General features: G+C 40.9%; 1 protein-coding gene across 1 annotated transcript in view; it reads left to right on the forward strand.

The window, feature by feature from the left end:
• Positions 1-26,838, forward strand: part of LOC103035539 (nck-associated protein 5-like) — a 159,332-nt gene that overhangs the window by 12,227 nt on the left and 120,267 nt on the right. Inside the window, exon 2 of the mRNA XM_049471741.1 lies at positions 13,959-14,178. The gene's annotated coding sequence lies outside the window, so the exon portion shown is untranslated. The remainder of the gene's footprint in view (positions 1-13,958; positions 14,179-26,838) is intronic.

The raw sequence follows: 26,838 nt of genomic DNA on the forward strand, positions 1-26,838 counted from the left end.
AACTTAATGCAGAGAGCCAGAAGGTAACATAGACACAGGAGAACCCTGAAACACTGGCATTCACCTTTGCAACATACACACAAATCTGGTAAATCTAGCATACAGATAAATCCTCATGAGCGCTATAAAATCGGTTCATAAAATTGTCCAAAAGATAAATCAGTATGTACTTATTTCTTATAGTGCTGAACTGAAATGTGGACGCTAAGCAGGTCAGCAGCTCTACAGCCTGCATGTGTGGAATATATTTTAATGTGTGTGTGTTTGTGTGTGTGTGTGAGTACGAGCGAGCATCTGTGTAACAGAGTTTTAGGTTATTCAGGCATATAAGGCATGTTATGTATGTGTGTGTGTGTGTGCGTGTGTGTGTAGATGACTTTCATTGTGTTCATATATATGAGTGAGTGTGTGTATGTATGTGTGCGCATGCGCATGCCCCAGATTAAAGGCCGTTGGAGCGGTGTCAACACAGTTGCTACGTCTGCCAGGCAGATGTGCACAGCTGTCTATCCCCCTCTCTTTCTCCTCATCCTTTCTCTTTCTCTCTCTCGCCCTCCTTTTTTCCCTTCAACAGTTTTCCTCCTTTATCTCTCTCTCTCTCTCTCTCTCTCTCTCTCTCTTTCTCTCTCTCTTTCTTCTGCTGCCTCTGTTTTATTTTGTGCTGCAGCATCTCAGACACGGGCTGAAGCTGAATGTTAGCAACATTGCATTCTAAAATCTGATTGGCTGAGCCATGTATGAATATGTTTGAATGCACATTTAGTGTCCGTTTGTTAAAACCAGTATTTCTCCTAGTACTGTATTTTTCGCACTATAAGGTGCGAAATCAGTGCGCCTTATAATTCGGTGCGTCTTATGTAAGAATTTTACCAGTTAGGTTGTAAGGAGCAGTAAAGCCACTGAAATACAGTATTAGCATTAGCGCTAGCTCTTTTGCCGTTCATTGGTGAATATTATCAGCCCGTAGCCTGTTGCTAACCCCAGCTAGCACTGTTGGAGCAGTATTAGCTTTAGCCGCTAATCACACTAAGCGCTAGCTCTTCGCCGTTCAGAGCTGAGCCTCTAACCTAGCCTCTAACCTCTCACCTCTAGCCTTTAACCGTGGCTAGCCTTAGTGGAAATCTGCAAATCTAAGGTTACTGTAAATAAGCAGAAGCGCTTTACTCACCCAAATAAACAGTTTTCAGGAGAGAAATCTGTGTAGATTTACATTCAGTGCTGGTTTGACTTTAAAAGAAAATGTTCTTTTTTTTTTTAGAATTACAGTTTTGTTTACTTAGCTCAGCTTTACAGGTCTACCTGCTGAATTAAAGGAAAACATGATGACACCCCTGTTCCTTACTACTGTCGCATAATGCGCTTTATAATCCGGTGCACCTTATGTATGAAAATAGACCATAAAATAGACGTTTATCGATAGTGCGCCTTGTAGTGCAAAAAATATGATATATAATAAGAATAGCTCATTTTTATTTCTGTTAATGGGATTGGGAGTCACATTAATTACATTATTGCATGATAAATAAACAGTTAGTGGGATGCCCTATCATATCAAATGCAATAATATCATTTTGTTGCAGTATCGTATTCTTAAAAATGTATTTTTAATTTAGTGTGTTGTCCTATCGCCAAGAGTTTTTCCTCCTTAGATGTTTTCTGTGCTTGATGCATGCCAGTTATTGACCCTCCTGAAACAGATAAGCATCTGGATGTAGTTGGACAAAAATGGTTTAAAATTATAATAAAATAGTTTGTTGCAATAAATCATGGGACAATTTATGGTCCATTTAAAAGAAGAAATTGTGACAGTTATTGAGGATGTTGCTATTAGAGTTTATAGGTCGTAACTTGATTCCTATACATTTATTTAAAATTTTAAATCATTATAACACTGAATGATATTGACACTTGCCCCGCAGGCATGGTATAGCGAGGCTCTGTGCTATCAGGGTGGTCCTGCGTCCCCCTCAGGCTGTCTGTTAATGCCAGCATGTTCACAGGAGGAATTTGTGGTACTGAGATTTGATTGATGTCGGCGCAGCATATGGTGTAATAACTCTGCCGGAGGACGACGGCATGATCTCACAGGAAACGCACTGATTTATTCAAACGCCAAATGCTAAGGTTTGACACGGAGGGGAAGAGGGAAGGCGACTCCCCTACGAGTCCCCGGTGCAACAGTAGGGATGTAGGTCAGCCTGACAAACCTTTCACAAAGGTGGGGTCTGGGGGCGGAGCTTAGCCTCCCTGCTGAGGTGAGTCAGGTGTGTTTTTATGGAGGAAAATTAGGAAACTTGGCAGAAATCCAGCATTTTTTATTACGAATTTCCTGAGAGAGTGTGAGAGAGCCTCATTGCTTAAATCAGACTTTTTGCTCAGATCGGATTTATCTGTCTTGACGGTTCACATTGACAAATGTAAGTGTAAGCTGTATCTGTGTGTAATGTGAATGAATCTGTCCCTGAAACGCCTCACATGCTGCACATTGATGCAAAAAAAGTTAGCAGCTCATATGTGGAGCATCTTTTGCTGGAGTGGAGAGTAAACAGCTGGTCTGAAGTTCATGCTCAGTTCGAGGAGGAGAAAAAAAGACTTTGCTTTTGCTGTTTTTGCAGCTATAGCTGCACAGTTGCACCAAGAGATGTGTGGGTACGAGAGAGAAGCACGTAGCGCTAATGCTAATGCGTAAAAGCAAAAAGACGCATGAATTCTGGTTTGACCCTTCACATTCATGTTGCATGTCCATGGATCGGATACATATCAAATTTAGGACCACATACGAAAGTGACTCAAATCTGATTTGAAAAAAAAAAAAGGATTTGGCACGTTCACACAGCCATGGAAAAATCTGAGCCAGATCTGAGCCACATTGAGCAATAAATCAGATTTGAGTTACTTCAGCCTGGTAATGTAAATGTAGCTATATAGAGTTACAGTAGAATGACGCTGTAGGTGTGTGTTGGGGAGGATAAACAAATTTACAGTGAATTTTGGATTTTTTTTTTTTTAAAGGGACAACATATCCTAAGCACTGCAATCCCTTTTCAAAATAATTTTCCAAAATTCACTGTACATTTGTTTATCCTCCACAAAATGTAGGTTTGGGTGATATGGCTTAAAGATAATATTATGATTTTTCAGGGTATTTTTGCAGCAATGATATACAGTAATCTCTGATTGTAACAAAACACTGAAAATATTTCTTTTTCTTTTTTTTATTATGTTTTTATTGTCATACAGAATCATACATGTCATTATAGGACATTTAAATCTTTGTGTGTGTATGTACACGTACACACACATAAAAAACAGACAGTGGTCATACATTTCTGTAAGTCCCCATACTTAACACTTTTTTTTTGTACCCCCCTTCCCACCCTCAAACAACAGAAAGAACAAGAAGGAAAAAAAAATAGTGCCCACAATATCAAAACTTTATACATACAGGGGGTGATCTTATCTATACAGAGATATAGTTAGTTTGTGAATATGAAATCAGGTCTAAGGGGTGTGACATATTCGACCCATTTTTTCCAGTCTGAGAGGAATTGTCTCACTGTAAGATTAATAAAAGCAGTTATCTTCTCCATTTCATATATATCCATTATAATATCCATCCATGCATTTAGAGTAGGACACTCCTGTGATAACCACTTCCTAGTAAGAGTTTTCTTGGCAGCCACCAGCAATATGTTCATTAGATATTTATCCCTTTTCTCCCACTTTTGGGGTATGAGCCCAAAATATAAAGTCTTACTTTCTAAGGAAATTTCACATTCAAATATCTCTTGTAGTGCTTCATGTATCTTCTTCCAGTAGTCTTTAATACTGGGGCAGTCCCAAAATATATGGTAATGGGTAGCATTTAAATTTCCACAGTTCCTCCAGCACACTTGGAGGTTATTATCATAATGGGCCTTCTGAGAGGGTGTAACAAAATATCTTATCAGTTTTTTCCAACCAAACTCTCTCCAATACAGGGACCTAGTGCACTTCCATTGATATCTCCATATTGTTTTCCATTCTTCATCTGATATAGTTATCCCTCCTTCCCTCTCCCATTTAGTTTTAATATATAGAGTTGAATGTGGTTTTAAATCTAATATGGCTCCATACAGACATGAAATAATTCTGCCACCGCTATCTGCATTATATGCTTTCCTGAACAAATCCATTAGACCTGCACTCAACTCAGTTATATTTTGTGCCTTTGTTTTAATAAAGTTTCGCATCTGTAAATATCTATAAAAATCTTGTTTTTCTAACAAATTTTTTTTTTTTTACTTTTCAAAACTAGGTAGTGCTCCTTCTTCCAGAATTGTACACAGTGCTGTTATTCCCTTGGTTGTCCAGTCCTTAAATCTGGAGTCAAGTTTATTTGGCGTAAAGTTAGAATCATATGCACACCATTTAAGAATTGCAATGTCTCCCTCTAATTTATATTCTTTTATAATCATTTTCCACACTTTAAGGGTCCATTTCACCCATGGATTATCAATGGTATTTATATAGTCTTGTAGTTTGTCATCTGCTAGGATTGTCTGTATGGGGATGGAGATGACTTTTTCTTCAATATTCTTCCAGTGTGCATTATATATTGGGTTGCACCAGAATATAACAGCCCTCATTTGTGCTGCAAGGTAATAATCTCTTAGAGAGGGTAGACCCCAGCCCCCTTTTTCTTTAATTAGTTGTAAGGTTTTAAGGCGAACCCTAGGTCTTTTTCCTTGCCAAATATATCTCGATATCATTTTATCCCATTCATCAAATTGGTTTTGGTTAATTTCTATAGGTAAGGTTTGGAATAAATATAATAATCTCGGTAGTACATTCATTTTAATGGATTCAATCCTTGAGCTAAAACTAAAAAAAGGAATTAGATTCCATCTTGTGATATCCTCTTTGATTCTTTCATTAATAGGCTGATAATTATATTCTGATAATTTTGCAAGATCTTTTGGTATTGTAATCCCTAGATATTTCAGAGATTCTGTGTGCCATGTCAGAGGGTACCTATTTGTAATTGTTTCTGGTGGGTTATAATTATATGAGAATAGCTGGGTTTTACTTACATTAATTTTATATCCCGAAAGTTGACCATACAGTTCAAACGACCGCATCAGGTGGGGTAAAGAATGTGTTGGCTGTGCTAGGTATACAAGGATATCATCGGCATATCAAGCTAGTTTATGCTCTACCCCTTTAATTGTAATTCCGATAATGTCCTCATTTTGTCTAATGAATTGGGCCAGTGGCTCCAAGTATAGAGCAAACAACTGGGGTGACCATGCACATCCCTGTCTAGAACCCCTTTCTATTATAAAGCTATTTGATAAATGCCCGTTGATCTTAATCCTGGCCACTGGGTTATTATATAGGGCCTGTATAGTTGTAATAATTGTATCGTGTAGGCCAAATCTGTGTAGAACTCTATAAAGAAAAATCCAGTTAACTGAATCGAATGCCTTTTCAGCATCAACACTCATCACTTTTGCTTTTACCGTATTTTTCGGACTATAAGGCGCACCGTATTATAAGGCGCACGATGAGTGAACGGTCTATTTTTAGTGTTAGTCCATACACAAGGCGCACTGGATTATAAGGCGCACTAAATGAAACTTTATTTATATCAGTAACAATAACTCTGAGCAATAAATCCTTCACAATATCTGTGAAAAATAACAACATCTCTGAGCAATAAATCAACAAGCACAGCAAGTACGTATTACTCCGCGACGCTCCTGACAACGGTAGCCGCAACGCTCCGACAGACCATAATATTATGTTGAAGCACAGCAAGTACGTATTACTCCGCGACGCTCCTGACAACGGTAGCCGCAACGCTCCGACAGACCATAATATTATGTTGAAGCACAGCAAGTACGTATTACTCCGCGACGCTCCTGACAACGGTAGCCGCAACGCTCCGACAGACCATAATATTATGTTGAAGCACAGCAAGTACGTATTACTCCGCGACGCTCCTGACAACGGTAGCCGCAACGCTCCGACAGACCATAATATTATGTTGAAGCACAGCAAGTACCGCATTACTCCGCGAGGCTTCTGACTATAATAGCGTGTTGTGCCGAATTCGGTGAATAAAACGGTTTTAAAACAGAGATAAAGATTGGATAAGTTTCATTTCTGGATGAAGTGATTTCCAGCGCTGTTTGGATATAACTGTGGATTACAGGAGACTGGATTGATGGATTCTCTTTAGTCTGGACGCGTTTTGAAGGTAGGACCTGTGGCTGAGCGCGGGTGTGTGTTCGGGGGGTGGCGGCAGTGACCGGAGGTTACCCCAGGACAAAAGGAGAGCCTTTTATTACTGGAAACATGCGCTCTGACGCAGCTCTAATTCATGAAACATACATCCTACAGTAAAAGCACAGTTCTGGAATCCGGAGAGCCAGACGGTTCGAATGGTGTATGACATGACCGCATTCGATGAAATATGGACGAACGATAAACGCAAATATGAGAGTTATGAATTATTAAAATCATAACCAAGGCATATTTCGCCCTAAATGTTTATTTTCTGAAAGGATATTCCGCTAAATAGGCTAAATAGCTCAAAAGCAGAGATTCTAAGCTTTAAAATGGTATATTGGATGTCTATATTGAACCTGTAACTACTATTCAGAAACACAGCCAGTTATGAAATATTAAATATTTCTGGCCCGCCGGTGGGCCAGCGCGTGTTAAGAGGTTAACTTTACTTAGAAGTGGGCGCTAAAAAGAAACAGTTTGTGCTATTACCCCAGAACGGGTGGAAAGGAAAGTTTACCGGCACCTTGTTCTGGCCACGGAGCTACAGTGGAAACTAGCTACCCTGAGCCACAGCCGAGAGGCAGTACGGCAGTCAAAGGTAACCGCGCGCTAGCCCAAGAGGGGGATCTTTTTCTGGCGTGGGTGAGGAATTCTGCACAACAGAGCGCCGTGTACCACATAAAATCGAGGTCAGTAAACACAAGCAAAATCCATACACACTGCATTATAAGGCGCAATGACGATTTTTGGGAAAAAATAAGTATTTTAAGTGCGCCTTATAGCCCGAAAAATACGGTATGTTGTTTTTTTGTATATGATCTATGACATGTAGGGATCTTCGTATATTGTCTTGTGTTTGACGTTGTTTTACAAAGCCAGTCTGATCATTATGAATTAATCTGGGTAGAAACTCCTCTAGTCGTTTAGCCATAATAGAAGTAAAGAGTCTATAATCTACATTTAGAACAGATATTGGTCTGTATGACCCACACTCTGTATTATCCTTGCCTTCCTTTAATATAGCTGAAATTACTGCTTCCTTCCAGCTAGGTGGTGTTTGTGCCTCTTTCAAAACCCAGTTCAGTGTAGGAAGCATAACCGGAATCAGTTCTTTACGGAATTCCTTGTACCATTCCGCTGTGAAACCATCCAGTCCTGGTGATTTGTTTAATTTAAGTTTACTGATTGCCGCATTTAGTTCGTCTTCAGTTATGTCGTTAATAAGCACTTCGTTTTGTTCATCATTTAAAGTAGGTAACTCCAATGAGTTCAAAAAAGCATCGATCTGGGTCACACTTCCCCCTGGAATTTTAGAATATAGCGTTTTATAAAATGTTTCAAAGGCATCTTGAATTTCATTTAGCTTGTGTTTTATTTTCTTCATTCTTGGATCCTTAATTTTATGTACTGTATTTTCTGCTATCTTTTTTTTTCAATTTCCAAGCCAATATTTTCATTGATTTAGACCCGCTTTCATAATATCTCTGTTTTAGAAATTTTAGTTTTGTTTTAATTTATTGTGTAGTCAAGCTATTAATTTCATATCTAATGTTCCTGATTTCCTTAAATATGTTTTGTGCCCCGCATGACTTGTGTTTTTTTTCTAATTCCTTCAGTTTCCTTTGTAACTCCTCCATTCTCTGGTTCTTTTTTTTTTCTTATAAGTTGTTGTTGCTATAATTTTACCCCGTAAAACTGCCTTTAGGGTATCCCATAATATAGGCGGGGAAACCTCCCCGTTATCATTAAATTCCAAATAGTTTGTAATTTCTGTTTTAATTTGTTCCTTAAAGGAGGAGTCCTTAAGTAAACTTGAATTTAGTCTCCAAATTGTATTCTTTTGCCGAGTACCAAGGTCAACGTACAGATATATAGGTGCATGGTCACTTAGGTCTATTGTTCCAATTCCACAGGAGTGTATATTATCTTTGTCTGTTGCAAATGTTATTATGTTATAATAAGTATAATCCCGTCTGTTCGGAAATAGTTCTCTCCATATGTCTATTAGACCAACCTCCTTAAAAAGAGTGTTTGTTTTCTTATGTAGTGTCTTTGGTTCATTGTTTTTTCCACTAGAAGAATCCAACTTAGGTTGTAGGTGTGTATTTAAGTCTCCTCCACATATTAAAATCCCTTCTGTTTTTGTTACCATAATATTAGTAATCTTCTGGAAGAAGCTAAAATCACTTCCTGGTGGTGCATACATATTTAGTAAGGTGACTGGTTGTCCCTCTACTTTTCCCTGTACTAAAATAAATCTGCCCTCTTTATCCCCCATTTCCATTTTTTGTTTCAAAATGTAACTTACTTGAGACAAGAATAGCAACTCCTCTCCTATGTCCAGATTTATATGAGGAGAAAAATAAATGAGTAAATCCCATCCCCCTTAATTTTTCATGTTCCTTATCATTTAAGTGAGTTTCTTGTAGGTACACTACATGGGCTTGTTCTTTCTTCATTTTAGATATAATTTTCTTCCGTTTAATAGGATTTAGCAGCCCATTTACATTGAAGGAAATAATCTTTACCTTATTACTAGCCATATGTGTTTACAGACTGGTGGCCAATTATACTCACAGACATAGAACTTGGTTGATCCACCCCCTGAATAAAAAAACAAAAAGCAAACAAAAAAAAAAAACAATAACAATGAAACTCGAACGTGAACTTGAGTCTGGTTCCAAGGCTGGGGTCTCAAATAATAGACCCTATATGGAGCTGGAAAAAACATCCAGCCGTGGGGGAAAGCCTCTCCCATCTTTGTGAAAAGGGCCCCCACCGAAGCAGTCCCAGAAAAAAAACTCTCCGTTAACTTCGACGTATTCCTCCCATGTATTTGTTACGATATTAGTAGGGGAAATTGTATCAGAAATTATATTATATCAGAAAGCAATATAATGGCTTATTGTACGTAGGAAATGCAGTATCGTATGCATGGCAATGACAGGACAGCATCATGTATACATATTTGTGCGCTGTATTTTAACTTGTCCGCATTTTTCAAGTCAATGGACTCGTGTTTACACGCCCAAAGGAGGTGAAGTCTGTCTTCTGAAGGTTCGTAACCTCTCTCGGATGTTGCTCTCTCGCTCCTCCACCTGCCTCTGCTTTCTCAGTTCTCCCATAGTTGCCCACGCAGAGCGGGAGAGCTGCTCGGTCAGGCTCTCTCTTGATGTAGTTATGTTGACAGGGAATCCTCTGTCCTTCATATCTTTAGTCGCTTCCTCCACTGTGTGATATAGTTGCGTCCCGTCCTCGTAAAATACTCGCAGTTTCGCAGGAAACGGGGTTTGGTAGCGTATGCTTTTCTGCTTTAGCACTCGCTTTGCCTCGGAGTATTCCCTGCGTTTCTGTAGTACTGCTGGAGGATAGTCCTGGTCGAAGTACACTGCTCAAAAAAATAAAGGGAACACTCAAATAACACATCCTAGATCTAAATGAATGAAATATTCTCATTGAATACTTTGTTCTGTACAAAGTTGAATGTGCTGACAACAAAATCACACAAAAATCATCAATGGAAATCAAATTTATTAACCAATGGAGGCCTGGATTTGGAGCCACACACAAAATTAAAGTGAAAAAACACACTACAGGCTGATCCAACTTTAATGTAATGTCCTTAAAACAAGTCAAAATGAGGCTCAGTATTGTGTGTGGCCTCCTCGTGCCTGTATGACCTCCCTACAACGCCTGGGCATGCTCCTGATGAGGTGGCGGATGGTCTCCTGAGGGATCTCCTCCCAGACCTGGACTAAAGCATCCGCCAACTCCTGGACAGTCTGTGGTGCAACGTGACGTTGGTGGATGGAGCGAGACATGATGTCCCAGATGTGCTCAATCGGATTCAGGTCTGGGGAACGGGCGGGCCAGTCCATAGCTTCAATGCCTTCATCTTGCAGGAACTGCTGACACACTCCAGCCACATGAGGTCTAGCATTGTCCTGCATTAGGAGGAACCCAGGGCCAACCGCACCAGCATATGGTCTCACAAGGGGTCTGAGGATCTCATCTCGGTACCTAATGGCAGTCAGGCTACCTCTGGTGAGCACATGGAGGGCTGTGCGGCCCTCCAAAGAAATGCCACCCCACACCATTACTGACCCACTGCCAAACCGGTCATGCTGAAGGATGTTGCAGGCAGCAGACCGCTCTCCACGGCGTCTCCAGACTCTGTCACGTCTGTCTTGTGCTCAGTGTGAACCTGCTTTCATCTGTGAAGAGCACAAGGTGCCAGTGGCGAATTTGCCAATCCTGGTGTTCTCTGGCAAATGCCAAGCGTCCTGCACGGTGTTGGGCTGTGAGCACAACCCCCATCTGTGGACGTCGGGCCCTCATACCATCCTCATGGAGTCGGTTTCTAACCGTTTGTGTAGACACATGCACATTTGTGGCCTGCTGGAGGTCATTTTGCAGGGCTCTGGCAGTGCTCCTCCTGTTCCTTCTTGCACAAAGGCGGAGGTAGCGGTCCTGCTGCTGGGTTGTTGCCCTCCTACGGCCTCCTCCACGTCCCCTGGTGTACTGGCCTGTCTCCTGGTAGCGCCTCCAGCCTCTAGACACTACGCTGACAGACACAGCAAACCTTCTTGCCACAGCTCGCATTGATGTCCCATCCTGGATGAGCTGCACTACCTGAGCCACTTGTGTGGGTTGTAGAGTCCGTCTCATGCTACCACGAGTGTGAAAGCACCACCAACATTCAAAACTGACCAAAACATCAGCCAGACAGCATAGGTTCTGAGAAGTGGTCTGTGGTCCCCACCTGCAGAACCACTCCTTTATTGAGTGTGTCTTGCTAATTGCCAATAATTTCCACCTGTTGTCTATTCCATTTGCACAACAGCAGGTGAAATTGATTGTCAATCAGTGTTGCTTCCTAAGTGGACAGTTTAATTTCACAGAAGTTTGATTTACTTTGAGTTATATTGTGTTATTTGAGTGTTCCCTTTATTTTTTTGAGCAGTGTATATTGGTCTCGCTTTCCAAAGCACTCTTTTCTGGCCCCATGCCTTGCGAAGAATTTCTTCCTTGGTTTTGAGAAATTTGAAATTTGATTATTATTGACCGCGGCTTATCCTCGTTGCTCCCGGAGGGTCTCGGAGCGAGGGAGCGGTGTGCTCTCTCAATCTCCAGCTGGGTGCTCGTGGGTAGCTCCAGCGTTTGCCGTAGTAAAGTCTCGATAAACTCCACCATAGACGATCCCTCCTCTCCTTCTGCGACATTATATATCCTCAGATTCTCTCGCCGAGACCTGCCTTCCTGGTCAAGCAGTTTGCTCTCTTGCTGGGTCACAGTTTGTCCAGAACTTGTTCGACATTTTGTACGCGACTCTCCGTCTTTTCAATCCGTGTCTCTGCCTGAGCTATTTTATGGTTGATATTGTTAAGCTCCGACTTGATATCAGATAACTGCTGGTTCGCATCTTTGCGAAAGTCCCCTATCTCCTCCAGAACTCTCGCTAAGCTAGCTGCCTCGTGTACTTGAGGATTAGCATTAGCGTCGTTACCTTGTGCTTGTGCAGAGCTGTTTTCTGCGTTTTCCTCGTTTGTCGACTCCTCTGTAGTGCTTTTTTTGGTTACGTCCCTTTTCCCCATCCTTGCCCCACTTAGTAATATGAACTTGCAATTGTTTTAGCTGATTTAAAGGGGCGAAATGCTAGTTTTTCGGAGGAGCCGAGATCCTAGGCTGCCATTCAGGTGGATGACGTCACCGGAACCCAAACACTGAAAATATTTCAGTTACCGTATTTTTCGGACTATAAGGCGCACTTAGAAACTTTTAATTTTCACAAAAATTGACAGTGCGTCTTATAATACGGTGCGCCTTTTGTATGGATTTTACTCGTCAGGTTGTAAGGAGCAGTAAACACACACTCCGTGCAGCGTTATAGAGAGTTTCAGTGCTATACAGAGTCCAGAGCCGTGCAGCTCCGAGGCTGAGCAGCAATAGCATTAGCTAGATGCTAACCGCTAAGCTAGCTAGCTTATTCACTGAGATCAGTATTATCTAAATTTTACTCGTCAGGTTGTAAGGAGCAGTAAACACACACTCCGTGCAGCGTTATACAGAGTTTCAGTGCTATACAGAGTCCAGAGCCGTGCAGCTCCGAGGCTGGAGCAGCAAATAGCATTAGCTAGCTTATTCACTGTTCAGAGATCAGTATTATCTAAATTTTACCCGTCAGGTGTAAGGAGCAGTAAACACACAGAGCCGTGCAGCTCCGTGGCTGGAGCAGCAATAGCATTAGCTAGATGCTAACCGCTAAGCTAGCTAGCTTTTTCACTGTTCAGAGATCAGTATTATCTAAATTTAGTACTTTTAATACTGCTGGAGCAGTATTATTAGAGTTAGATGCTAATCGCTAAGCGTTCACCGTTCAGAGGTGAGTTATCGGCCTGTAAGTCTGTGCTGCTTTGCCTGGCTAGCATTAGCTAGATGCTAAGCTCTAACTCTCTCAGAGGTGAGTTTTATCAGCCTGTAATCTGCTTGTTTACCGTGTTAAAACAAGCTACGGGGGACGAATCGCTAGCTAATATCTCACTGTCTTACCAGAACACGCAGGATTACTCAGTGTAACGCTGTCGTTTAAGTTTGGGTTAACTTTACTAGTTTAGGTGACTAGCTAGCGTGCTAGCGGATAGCTATGCTAACGCTGGTGCAGCAAGCCTTAGTGGACATCTGGAAATCTAAGCTTACTGTAAATAAACTGAAGCACGTTACTCACCCAAATAAACAGTTTTCAGGAGAGGAATCTGTGTAGATTAATATCCAGCACTCTTGACTTTGAAATAGCTAGATTTGTATACTGAGACGCTCCACCGGCAAGCGACCACCCCCGGTGGGGGAAGGGAAACATGGCGCCACCCCTGTTCACTTTGATATAGGCACCCTTTCTAGTGTCACTTAACGCGCCTTATAATGCGATGCGCCCTATGTATGGAAAAATAGCAGAAAATAGGCGTTCTTTGATAGTGCGTCTTATAATACGGTGCGCCTTATAGTCCGAAAAATACGGTATATTAATTTCAGGAATATTCGACTGCAAAAAAAGTTGTTAAAAGTTGTTAAAGTTTTCTATAGTTCCATACAGGTTCAGATTTTAGTAGAACCAAAGAAATCTGTACATTTTTTTTTTAAACTGTAGCTTACTAAGACTCTGATTTTGTATTAAATAATAGTATTGTAACGAAATGAATAATGTAACAAAACATTTACCACAATACTAAAGTGAACACTGTTTAGTGCATGCATTTAAACTGCGAACATAAACAATGATACAATTAATATCCTTAAAGCTTCACAGTAAATATTAGACTGCTTTTAGCACAGAATAAGGCTATTGTGGAGATGTGCGCAGGTGCAGTAGCCAAAACAAGACGAATGACGAAAATGAAATTAGTAATTGTCTGCTTTACATTATTCTGTCTTTTTTTTTTTTTACATATTTGGCCAAACACCAAAACTATTGTTTCTTTTTATAGTCTGATTATTTTGTTTGCAATCATATTAAATACATGTAAACACGCTTCTCTTAGTCAACTTTCGCTTTTTCCAGGTTCTTTAAAAAACTTATTACCAGAACCCCTGGCACATTTATTTCACACTTCTATATCTGGGATTTTAGATTTTTGAGAGGTACAATGTGTTTAACTAAGTGCTTTTTTTCTATTTTTCTGTTTTCTTAGGTTTCACTATAAAGATCTCTGCGCTGCATCTCGTTTGACGATGTGTTTCCATGGTGGTGAGGAATCTCCTGGCTCAGATTCTCTGCACAGGTTTCATAATTTGGAGATCAAGAATGGAATCGGCCCCTGGGGTCCACGTTAGCAGCCTGCCTCCCAACACACTACAGCGCCCTACTCCCAGCAGCCAGAGGGCACCATAGGCACCTGTACACAGACGCAGGTTAGTACTTTCTTCATCATTACCAACTTCTCTGTCACAGGTCTGCTTTGAGTGTGTGTTCACGCTTCAGTTGTGCCACTGGAGTGTGGATTTTGAATTATCACACTATAAACCACACCCACTTACCAAACTAATGAAGATCTGGAGGACTTCTGAAACTGGCTGGTGTGTTAGATGGTGGCTTGTTGTCAGTTTGGCAAGTTGCCAATGCAAATATTGTGCCAAATTCTGCCTCCCTGACAGAATGCGACTTCCTCCGAGTCCAGGTGCGTCCTGCTGCAGAGTGAATGCAACATATTTCCCTCAAATTAATTTATTTCTGTTTATAAATAAGGGTTAATCTACAGTTACAGAAGATACAGGAATCACCAAATCTAGTGTAATCTGTTGTACCCATACTGCTGTGTAGTGTGCCTGAAGGTTAAGCGGGGTCAGATTTTGGCACAACACTTCTTCTATTGTTTAATGGGTGATGATAGCCTACCCTTAACTTCCTGTAATTGTTCTGAAAGTCTGAACCATCCAAAAAGTGTTTTCATTCTGAAAAAGAACTGGATCATAGTTCAGCTGATCGTGGTTTTCAGTATTTTTGGTTTGGACCAAACTGAAAAGTCTGAACGTCCAGACCAAACAAAGTAGGTGTGAAAGCAGCCTATCTCCATCTTACCCCATAGCTCAACCCATTCAGTCTGCAACAGTTTAGCTCCACCCATTTAGCCTACAGCAGTTTAATCTCACCTATATTTTAACCTGTTCAGTCTGCAACAGTTTAGCACCATCCGTTTAGCCTACAGCAGTTTAATCTCACCTATATTTTAACCTGTTCAGTCTGCAACAGTTTAGCACCATCCGTTTAGCCTACAGCAGTTTAATCTCACCTATATTTTAACCTGTTCAGTCTGCAACAGTTTAGCACCATCCGTTTAGCCTACAGCAGTTTAATCTCACCTATAGCTCAACCTGTTCAGACTAAAACAGTTTAGCTCCACCCATTCAGCCTACAGCAGTTAAATCTTACCTATATTTTAACCTGTTCAGTCTACAACAGTTTAGCTTCACCCATTTAACCTACAGCAGTTTAATCTCACCTATATTTTAACCTGTTCCGTCTACAACAGTTTAATTTCACCTATAGCTTAATATTTTTAGACTTCAATAGTTTAGCTCCACCCAGTATGTCATCAACAGCTTAATCTGTTTAGACTACAACAGTTTAGCTTCACCCATTCGGCCTACAGCAGTTTAATTTCACCTATAGCGTAATCTGTTTAGACTTCAATAGTTTAGCTCCACCCAGTATGTCACCTATAGCTCAACCTGTATACACTACAACAGTTTAGCTCCACCCATTCAGCCTATAGCAGTTTAATATTACCTATGGCTCAACCTGTTCAAACTACAACAGTGTATCTCCACTCAATCAGCCTACAGCAGTTTACCTGTTAAAGCAGAGGCATATCTTTAAGACGCAGTAAGAAAATGTTCTGTTTATTTATCTTAAACATTGGAAAGTTAGAAAATGAATATATAAGTGGCTGGACCCTGTAGTTCCTCATACTGTTTCTCCAGTGACCCAGTGTGACTGGTATCAGAGCGTCTGACTGTGTGGAGGTTGGCGGGCTAGACGAAACACATGCCCCTGGTTCAGTACTGGGTGTAAATCGAGTCCACTGTCCGAGTCTTTTGGGAGCTCTTGGTGGTAGCAGCAGGTGCAGCAGCTCTGAGCACATGCCGGGGAACAGCTGTGGACGGTCAGGAGGCGCTCGGACAGTTCAGCCGGACACTCTGACTAATCACTGCTCTCTAATGGGCTGCTATTTACAGAGCCAGACAAGAGAAAATCATTTTTCTGATATTTTTTTTCTCAAAAGAAAATAACTTTTAATGTAAAGTAATAAATGTGAACTATAATCCTTTACAGCAATGGTTCTGAAAGGTTTTAGACCATGTACCACTCACAATCAAACTCAAAAGCCAAAAAAACACCTAAAAGTCATCCACAGGAACAAATACAAGCAAACTAGGGGTGAATTATATGATTATATAAAATGCTATGTGTAATAACGCTGTTAGATATCCTGATGTCTGTGTGAAACACAATAAATCAATGCTATTGGAATGTAAACTCCACATTTCTACAGAAATGCTGCAAAATTACTTCATGGCATTTGGAGTAAATTACATTTTTATCCGACAGCGACGTTATGTCATTGTCTCCAATACAACCAGGCAAATTCCTAAGCCCCAGAAACTTGGAGATCCCCTGGTACCCACATGCCTTTACTTGTATAATCTTTTGAAACAACTTGGCGTGTTTCACGTACCACCAGTTGAACACATGCCACAGTTTTGGGAACCACTGCTGTACAGGAAACGTTTCACATATAACTTTCTATTTGCGGAATTTAATACAGACAAAGATATAAATATATATAGCACTGTATGTAAAAAACATAACATAAAATATGATTTTTTTTTTTGTTTAATTATAGATAAACATAGCCCAAGCCATTTAGTCTACAGCAATCTAGCCCCACCCATTCAGCCTACAGAAGTTTTTTTTTTATATAATTTTATTTCAAATTTTCTTCCCGTTTTCTCCTCAATTTAGACAGCTAATTACCCAATTTACTCATTAGGACTCCCCCGATCACTAGTGATGCCCCAACACCTGGAGGGAGAAGACTCTGATACATGTGAAGTCAAACTCCGCCTCTTTTTTAACTGCTGCTGATGCAGCATTGCTGAGTAGCATTACAGCGCACTCAGAAGAAAGCGCAGTGACTCGGTTTAGATACATCAGCTCACAGACGCCTTGTGCTGATCAACATCACTCTTTGGAGAGGTGTAAGGAGAGAGCGCCATTTGTGCTTCCTCAGGGCTCCTGTAGCCGATGGCAAGCTACATGAACAGGATTCAAATTGCGATTTAGTGTCACATAGAGGCAGCCCCGTAAAAATCTACAGCCGTTAAATCTCACCGATAGCTCCATTCATTCAGCCTACAGCAGTTTACCTGTTAGAGCAGAGGCTTATATACATCAGTCTTAAAGAGACACAGTAACAGATGTTCGGTTTATTTATCTTAAACATCAGAAAGTTGGAAAAAAGAATATGTAAAATTAATTTGAGTCTAATTTACCACATAAACTAACACAAATAGAAATTAATTTAATTAAATTGAATAATAAATGCAGTAATAATATAGGATATTGCCCCTTTAATTAGAGAGAGAGAGAGAGAGGGAGAGGGTGATAGACTCTGATACAGCATGTCTAACACTCTCTCATAGGTAGCAGAAGGCTAATATCCTCCCAACGGGACCTAGCCTAGAAACACACATACACACACACACACACACACACACACACACGTATTACAGTCTTCCTGGTAATTGTAAATGTGAGCGCATTGTAAAAAATAAAAAAAAATGATCACATTCTTTAATATGCATTAATGAGTCCTGAAAAGGAGAGCAAAACACACACACGCACACACACACAAAGCCCCCAGACGGCCCACCCCCATCCGATTCTGTACTCTTTGATCTTCCTCTCCAGCCTGTCTCCTCTTTTTCATTTATTTACATTTTCTCCTCCGGCACAGATTTACACCCCCCCCCCCAAACCCCTCCCCCTCTGAGTCTGGTGTGGAGTTAGTGTAGTTGTGTGTGTGTGTGCGTGTGTGTGTGTGTTTAATGTTATAGCAGTGTGTGTTAGACAGACAGACAGTCAGAGAGATAATCTTGATGATGTGGGAGCTCATCACATCATCGTCTTGACGTGCTTCAAGACGACCACCATCGTCCCTGTGCCGAAGAAGTCTCAAGTGTCCTGCCTTAATGACTACCGTCCCATTGCACTTACTCCCATCATCATGAAGTGCTTTGAGAAGCTGGTCATGAGGCACATCAAAAACCAGCTCCCGTCCTCACTGGACCCTCTGCAGTTTGCGTATCGTCCAAACAGATCAACAGACGATGCCATCTCTACTGCGCTCCACCTGGCTCTCACCCACCTGGACAACAAAGACTGCTATGTTTGAATGCTGTTCATCGACTTCAGTTCAGCATTCAACACCATCATCCCTCAGCATCTGATCGGAAAACTGAGCTTGCTGGGCCTGAACTCCTCCCTCTGCAACTGGGTTTTAGACTTCCTGACTGAGAGACCACAATCAGTCAGGATTGGAAACAACACCTCCAGCACCACCATACTGAGCACCGGAGCCCCCCAGGGCTGTGTGCTCAGTCCACTGCTGTTCACTCTGCTGACTCATGAGTGTACTGCAAAGTACAGCTCAAACCACATCATCAAGTTTGCTGATGACACAACTGTAGTTGGCCTCATCAGCATGAACGACGAGTCAGCATACAGAGAGGAGGTGCAGTGGCTGACGGACTGGTGCAGAACCAACAACCTATCTCTTAACGTGGCTAAAACCAAGGAGATGGTTGTTGACTTCAGGAGAGCTCCAGGTGTCCACCACCCGCTGAACATCAACGGCTCTGCTGTGGAAATTGTGGATAACACCAAGTTCCTCAGTGTTCACATTGCAGAGAACCTCACCTGGTCCCTCAACACCAGCTCCATAACCAAGAAAGCCCAGCAGCGCCTCTACTTCCTGCGGAGACTGAGGAAAGCACATCTCCCACCCCCCATCCTCACCATGTTCTACAGAGGGACTGTAGAAAGCATCCTGAGCACCTGCATTACCGTCTGGTTTGGGAATTGCAACACCTCAGACCTCAAGACCCTACAGCGGATAGTGCGGACAGCTGAGAAAATCATCGGAGTCTCTCTTCCCTCAATCACTGAGATCTACACCACACGCTGCATCCGCAAAGCCACCAGCATTGTGGACGACCCCACCCATCCCTCACACGGACTCTTCGCTCTGATGCCGTCCGGCAGAAGATACAGGAGCATCCGAGCCTCCACTACTAGACTCTGCAACAGCTTCATCCACCAGGCAGTCAGACTTCTCAACGCACAGAGACAGAACTGAACTCCCACCCCACCCACCACTCACCCAACACACTCGCACAAAATTAAACTATAAACTCTACCTCAGTAACTGCTGTGATTATATATGTTCTATATGTTACAGTATGTCACACATCTCTGCACCTTATCCCCACTATACACTTTATTATACCGTATCGGTACTGCACTGTCCTGTCTTTAAATTGTCTCGTCTTTTGTATTTATTGTATTTATTGTTATGTAGTGTTATAGTTTTATGTTGCACTGTCGTCACTCCTGCACTTTATGTTGTCTATTGCTTGTTGTTCTATGTTGCTCCATGGTTCCGGAGGAACGTAATTTCATCACACTGTGTACCTGTACTCAGATGTAATGACAATAAAAGCCTCTTGACTCTTGACTTGACTTGAGCTCTGCTGCTGTGTGTGAGTCTCTCAGTCACAGGGTCTGTGCTGTACTGCACTTTTATTTAATAACTGCATTCACAGTATTCTCAGTAATAAATCAGGCTGTCCTCACACCTACTGGACCTTGTTTGGTCCAAACCAAAATAGCAGGTGTAACATTCGTCACAAAACGACCAAAAGAGCGGAACAGCTCAGCTGAACCATGGTCCAGTTCATCTGCAGTGTAAAAATACTTTGTTTTGAGATGGTTCAAACTTTTCGACCAATTACATGAAGCTGAGGCAGGCTATCATCATCCATTAAACAATAGAAGAAGGAAAAGAAGCAATCTGTGAATTAGGCGTCTGTTTTTTGATGCTATTTTTCTTTTATGTAAAGCTATTGCGTGATAATAACAATATAGCAAAGTAACAAATTAAATTATTTGTAAATCAAAGCTGCACAAATTTGAATGTTATTTCACGCACCTCTGGGGTGCACACGTGAGCTCCTCTATCTGTCCGCATTTTACTTGCAGCGCTGTGTGTAGCTGTTCTTAAAAAAAAAAAAAATAATAATAATCTTAAATTACATGTCTATGCTTCTTCAGTGTTGCAATTACATCAGTTACAGTCAGTTAATTAAAGGCACACTAGGTAGGATTTCGTTGATTATTGAACTTTTTAAAGAAGTGAAATTACAGCTTTAAACTCACTACAGAGGTGTAATAGGAGGAATCACGGTGCTCTCGTGTCTGTGCCGGAGCTCCTCTGAGCTCAAACCAGACTCTGTAAGTTTTCCTAGCGTTTCCACAACCAACGCTCGCGAGAACTGCGCCTCTTTCGAGAACTGCGACCTGCTTTCCGACCTGTATGTAGTTCTAACAGTTCTACAAGGACTACAAAACCAGCTATTTAGAGTTGGTTAATTCTTTACAGAAGCTAACTAGTAGTGATGGGCACATCAGCTCTTTTAGATGAACTGAATCATTAGAATCCGTTCACTAAAAAGATTTGTTCAAAAGTTCGTTCATTCTGTTGTCTGTACTGTCCCGGAGAAGACAGGTGAGTTCAGAATGAACCAGATAAGACAGATTATAAGTAAATCAGTGGATATTTCTGATTTGTAAGGAGTTTATAATATTAATAAGAGAGTTGAAAGGTTATTAAAACAACCAGTGTGTAAATATGTGATATATAAGTTGAGTTAAAGTGTTTGTTTTTGTTTTAACTACAAAATCTCAATCCTACCTAGTGGATCTTTAACATCATTCGTAACAGATTTCGCTCATTCAAACAGCCCCAAAATGTTTTTAAAAAGCTCAGTTTTAACACTTCTTATTGCTAAAAAACATTACGGGTTTAAATCGGGCTTGAGCACATAATGACAGTTTATGGAACGGGTCTGGGGGGGCTCGGGTACACCAGGTTACATGCTGTTGGTTCCTCTGTATCTACTGTAACTGTAGATTAAGCTTTATTGAGTGAATTGGCACAACACCTAAAAAGGAAACTCATGCTGACGACTGATGAATTCCCTTCTACAGAACAATCAGTGTGAATTATATAAAGACACCGCCCACATAGGTGATGATAACAGGATGTAGTTACGTTTTTTTTAGTGCAGTGTTCAACGTAAAAAAAACTAACCAGACTAAATGTAAATATTACAGTATAACAAACACATTAAACCAAATTTTGTAGATAATTTAATTACAATTATTAATTTATTTATTCATAGAGGAGTTCTAACAGTGTGTTACAGTGTGTTAAAGTTGAGGTTGTGAGATTCTAACTGAGGCTCGACTGTAAGGGTGTGTGAGGGTCTGATGGAGGAGGCGGAGCTGTGATGGTGGAGGCGGAGTTGCTGTCTGGTGGGATGCACTAGATGTCAGACTCGCAGCCTGAGGCGACTGTTTCACATTTCTCTGCTGTTTCCGGAAAAGAGTGTGTGTGTGTGTGTGTGCGTGTGTGTTTTGAGTTAGGGTACCTCAGCCCCTAATTGAGGTCTCTGTAAAGCCATCATTGATTTTGTCAGAGCCGTGTGTCCCTAGGAGCCCTGACACACAGATTTAGAGCAAAGCACAGGAAGTGGAGTGTGTTTGTGTGTGTGTCCAAATATTGGTTCATATTTCATATGAATTTTACGGAGTATAATGCACACCATATATTATAAGGCGCATTATCAAAAAACGTCTATTTTCATACATAAAGCACACTGGATTATAAGGTGCATTTTAAGCGACACTAGTAAGGAACAGGGGTGCAGAAAATTGTTTATTTGGGTGAGTAAAGCACTTCAGTTAATTTACAGCAAGCTAAGATTTCCAATATTTTCAACAGTGCAGTTAGCAGCAGCAGTAACTGCAGTAAGCAGCAGCTCTTAGCAGCGCTTAGCACTAGGGGTGGGCAATATTATATCATATACAATATATCGTGACAAAGAAATATCATGATATTAAAAATCCATATCGTTTTAGTAGGGATGGCTTGTCTTAAAAGTAGTCCATTATTTACTGTGAAGCTTTAAGTGTATTTATTGTATAATTGTTTTAGTTAGTTTTTATTGTTATAGTTTTTGTTTGCAGTTTATATGAATGAAAATATACTGCTATATTGTTTGCTGCATTATATTATTTTATGCTATATTATTGATTTTGTCACTTTATGATTATACTGTTATACTATACTATATTGTTTTCCTATATCGCCAAGTATATCGTTATCGCAAAAATACCCTGAAATATCGTGATATTATTTTAGAGCCATATTGCCCACCCCTACTTAGCACTAGTAAATGTGGCCAGACAGCGCTACACTGAGGAACCCTAAGTGTTCTGGTAACCCAAAGTGCTGTCAGCCAGCGGTTCATCCCACGTAGCTTGTTTTAGCACAGCAAACACGCAGACTGCAGTCCAATAAACTCACCTCTGAACGGCAAAAGAGCTAGCGCTTAGCACAGTTAGCGACTAATGCTATTGCTGCTGCGCTCAGCCTTAGTGCTGGAGAAACTTCAACTGACAACTCACCCTTATAATGCTGTACTTCAGTGGAGTGTCTTCACTGCTCCACAATACCTGACTGGTAAAATTCATACATAAGGAGCACCGGATTATAAGGCAGATTGATGTTTTTTGGGAAAATTAAAGGATTTTAAGTGCACCTTCATAATAATATTTAAAAAAAAAAGGTTCACACTCTACATTCAATGCTTTAAACATTTTGTATTAAATACACATATTACATAAATTGCATTCAGAAGGAAGTGTGGGATTGTGCTGCTATTCACAAGGAAGAAAAGAGTATCCAGGAACAAAAATTTATTACAAATTTAGACTGATATGGGCAATATTTATTAAGCTACACACACAGAAGTAGTGTGTAATGCATGTGTAATGTGTAATACAACATGCCAGAAATCCCAGCATTGAGTTGTAGAGGTTCCTTATGGTGTCCTGTGATAATCCATCCCACGCATTTAAAATCCTTACATTTTCCAAAAACTTGTCAGTGCACCTTTTAATCCAGTGCGTCTTATATATGAATTCTACCAGTCAGGTTGTAATGAGCAGTAAAGCCACTCCACTGAAGTGTAGGGTTAGAGTTTCTGAACTGCTATTTCCCAATTCAGAAGTGAGTGTGTAGCCTGTTTCTAACCCTGGCTAGCACCGCTGAAGCAACATTAGCATTATCCACTAACCGCGCTAGCTCTCAGGGGGGAGTATATTGGACTGTAGTCTCTGCCTTTATTGTGTTAACATGAGCTACTAGCTAATACTAGCTAATATCACCCTGGCTTACCAGAGCACTCAGGGTTCATTATTATAGCAGTGTTGGATGGCATCTACTAGCGTTAGCACTACTAACCACAGCTAGCACTGCTGCTAACTGCGACTAGAGCTTCTGCAAACCGCGCTGTTGAAAATATTGGAAGTCTAAGCTGTAAATAAACTAAAGCATGTGCTACGTGGGACGAGCCGCTAGCTATCATCACCCTGGCTTACTAGAACACTCAGGGTTCCTCAGTGTAGAACTGTTGGGCGGCATTAGCTAGCACTTAGCCTCTAATGCTAATGCTCCACTAATGCCTTAGTGCTGGAGAAATTCGAGAATCAAAAATTACTGTAAATAAACTGAAGCTCTTTACTCACCCAAATAAACAGTTTTTAGGAGAGAAAACTGTGTAGATTAACATCCAGCGCTCGTATGACTTTATTACAGTTTTGTTTATGTAGCTTAGCTTTACTTAACTTCTAGCTAAACCCCCCCCACCCAGCGGTGAGACCTGCTGAATTAGAATTTCCTCATAATGTCTCTTCAAATGCATCTTATAATCCAGTGCGCCTTATGTATAAAAATAGACCAGAAAATAGACGTTTATTGATGGTGCGCCTTATAATCCGATTTTTATCCAATATTTTGGCAATCATTAGGGCTTAAATAACCATGACCAACCATAACCATTTAATATCAGAGAGTTTATTTAGTGTTATTAAATTGAATAAAGTCCAGTGTTGTAATAGAGGATTGGGGGAGGGGTAAATTGATGGGGGTGTTGTCGTTTCATGTCCTAAACACGCTGTAAGGGCAGGAAGTGGTTAGCATGAAAAACTGACCCCTGAAGCATGTCGGAATGGACCAGGGTTGGGGGTGGAGGGTTCATGCTGAGCAGGGCTGTGGGCGAGACGACTGGACATCCTCTTTCATTACACACACACACACACTAACACACACACACACACACACCACACACACATTCACAGACACCACAAAGTGTGTGGCTTTTATTAAGTGTTTGTGGTATTAGGGTCAACCACATGGTGTACTGTTAAACTAGCCAAAACATTATAACCACCTCTATAATACACTGTTCATCCAAGTGCCACTACATCAGCTTCTGGTTGTTTGTGCATTTTTGTCATACTTGCATTTTCAGATTACAGAACAAACTTTAATATCAAACAAATATAACCTGACTAAATATAAAAAGCACTTTTTAAATGATGATTTTATTTAATTAGGGGGAAAAATCCTAAACAATCTAGTCTATGTAAAAAAAAAAAAAAGTGTTTGCCCCCCTAAATTAACTGTGTTTAATCACACTTTTTGGATAGCTGAGTTAAATTTTGCTAAGCACAACCATGCCTGATTATTACCAGACCTGTAAAATCAAGAAATCACTTAAATAGGAACCTGAGAAAACAAAGTCATTGTAACCTTTGACTGATAGATGATCAAAGTAATTTCTAAGGCTTTGTAATCCCAGTGTACCACAGTGAGAGCTATTATTCACAAATGAAACAGTGGTGAACCTTCCCAGAAGTGGCTAACCAACCAAAAATTATTACAAAAGGGCATGAACAACTCATCCAGGAGGTCACAAAAGAACCCGAAACAACATTTAAAGAACTGCAGCTCTCACTTGCTTCAGTTAAGGACAGTTTTAATGATTCAATAATAAGAAAAAGACTGGGTGAAAATGGTCTCCATTGGAAAGTTCCAAGGCAATAAACACAGCTGACCAAAAAGAACACAAACGCCCGTCTCACATTTGCCAAATAACATCTTGATCATCTCTAGGACTTTGGGTAAATATTCTTTGGACAGATGTGACAAAAGTGGAAGGTGTGTGTTTGTTACATCTGTTGTAAAACTAATACATATTGAATGTAAAACATGGTGGTGGTAGTGTGATGGTCTGGGGCTGCTTTACTGTTTTATGTCCTGGACAACTTTCTGTAATAGATGGAACCAGGAATTCTGCTGTTTACCAGACCATCCTAAAAATCCTGAAGGAGAATGTCCGGCCGTCTGTTCGTGACCTTCAAGCTCAGGTGTACTTGGGTTCTGCAGCAGGACGATGATCCAAAGCACACAAACAAGACCACCTCTGAATGGCCTAGTCAAATTCTGACTGATTGAGATGCTGTGGATGACCTAAAATAGGATGTTTATGCTCGAAAACTCCTTTAATGTGGCTGAATTAAAACAAAAATGGAACAAAATTCCTCCACAGACATGTGAAAGACTTGTTGCCAGTTATTGCAGTTGTTGCCACCAAGATTTCAACAACAAGTTATTGGGTTTAGGTGGTAAAAACTGTTTTACACACGGCTAGAATGGTTTGGATAGTTTTTTTTCCTTGAATAAATAAAATGATCATAATATAAAACGTACTTTTTATATTGACTTATTTTTGTCTGATATTGAAGTTTGATAGTCGGAAAAATCTGTATGACAAAAGAAATCTGTAGGGGGCAAATACTTTTTCATGCCACTGTATTACCACCCACAGTGGACAGTAATCACAGAGGGTGGTAATGATGGTGACCGGCAGGATCAGGCTGGAATTGTCCATGTGAAAAGTGACTAGTGATGAGCATTTCTGGCAGAAATCCAATGCAGGAGACCTCACCATTGCATCCCACAGTTCTCTGCAGCACTCTTTGACACTAGCTTGCATTGGATATGGCAGAAGTCATGGGACACAGTACACTAGATCCTGTCCAATGACTTTTTGGTATGTAGTAGTGTGTGAATTTGGCTCATACTCAGCTTGTGGACATTATCATGTGGACATTATCAGCGTGTGGAAGTGGGACAGGAAGTGTTTGCTGACGGTGAGCTCGGCTGCGCTGTGTTTGTTTAGTCAGCGGGGGGCGTAGTGCTGTGTTTAACGTTTGTCTTGTTATTACAGGCAGCTGTAGCTGATGTTTGTTGGAGTCGTGCTGCTGTCAGACAGATAATGCAGATTTAACCCCTCCGTACATTTGGCCGTGACCTCCGGTTTGATGGATGCCGCTGCGGAGGTTAAGCTTCCTGCTCTGTGTTTGAATTCATCCCTCAGAAAATACAGAGGGTTGGAGCGACGGCTGCTGAGCTCTCATTAATTATGCGCGTACGTACAGTCAGCCCTGTAAACAGACAGCGTATATACACGCTCGCCAAACAGCAGCTGTTTACACTCTGCATACATTTACCCTACACGTCTGTTTATCTGTCTCGCACTGACAGACTGACGCATCCGCCGCGCTCCTCTTCACCACAGTACCTGGATTAGTTCAGAGTAAGCAGGATTAGAAGGGGAATTCCACCCATTTTGCTGAATTCTCTGTAGAATTGAGTGTGTAAGAGTTGGGGTGGAATGATGATGATGGAAGAAAAATACTTAAACATCTATCCTAATACGTTTCCTTTAGGGACTATTTTTGCCATACAACGCATTAAAACATGCATCAATTTCTCTGATTTTGCTATTTATAGGTATATGTTTGAGTAAAATGAGCATTGT

The sequence above is a fragment of the Astyanax mexicanus genome, chromosome 24 (genome assembly GCF_023375975.1).
Source record: "Astyanax mexicanus isolate ESR-SI-001 chromosome 24, AstMex3_surface, whole genome shotgun sequence".
NCBI classification, from domain to species: Eukaryota; Metazoa; Chordata; class Actinopteri; order Characiformes; family Acestrorhamphidae; genus Astyanax; species Astyanax mexicanus.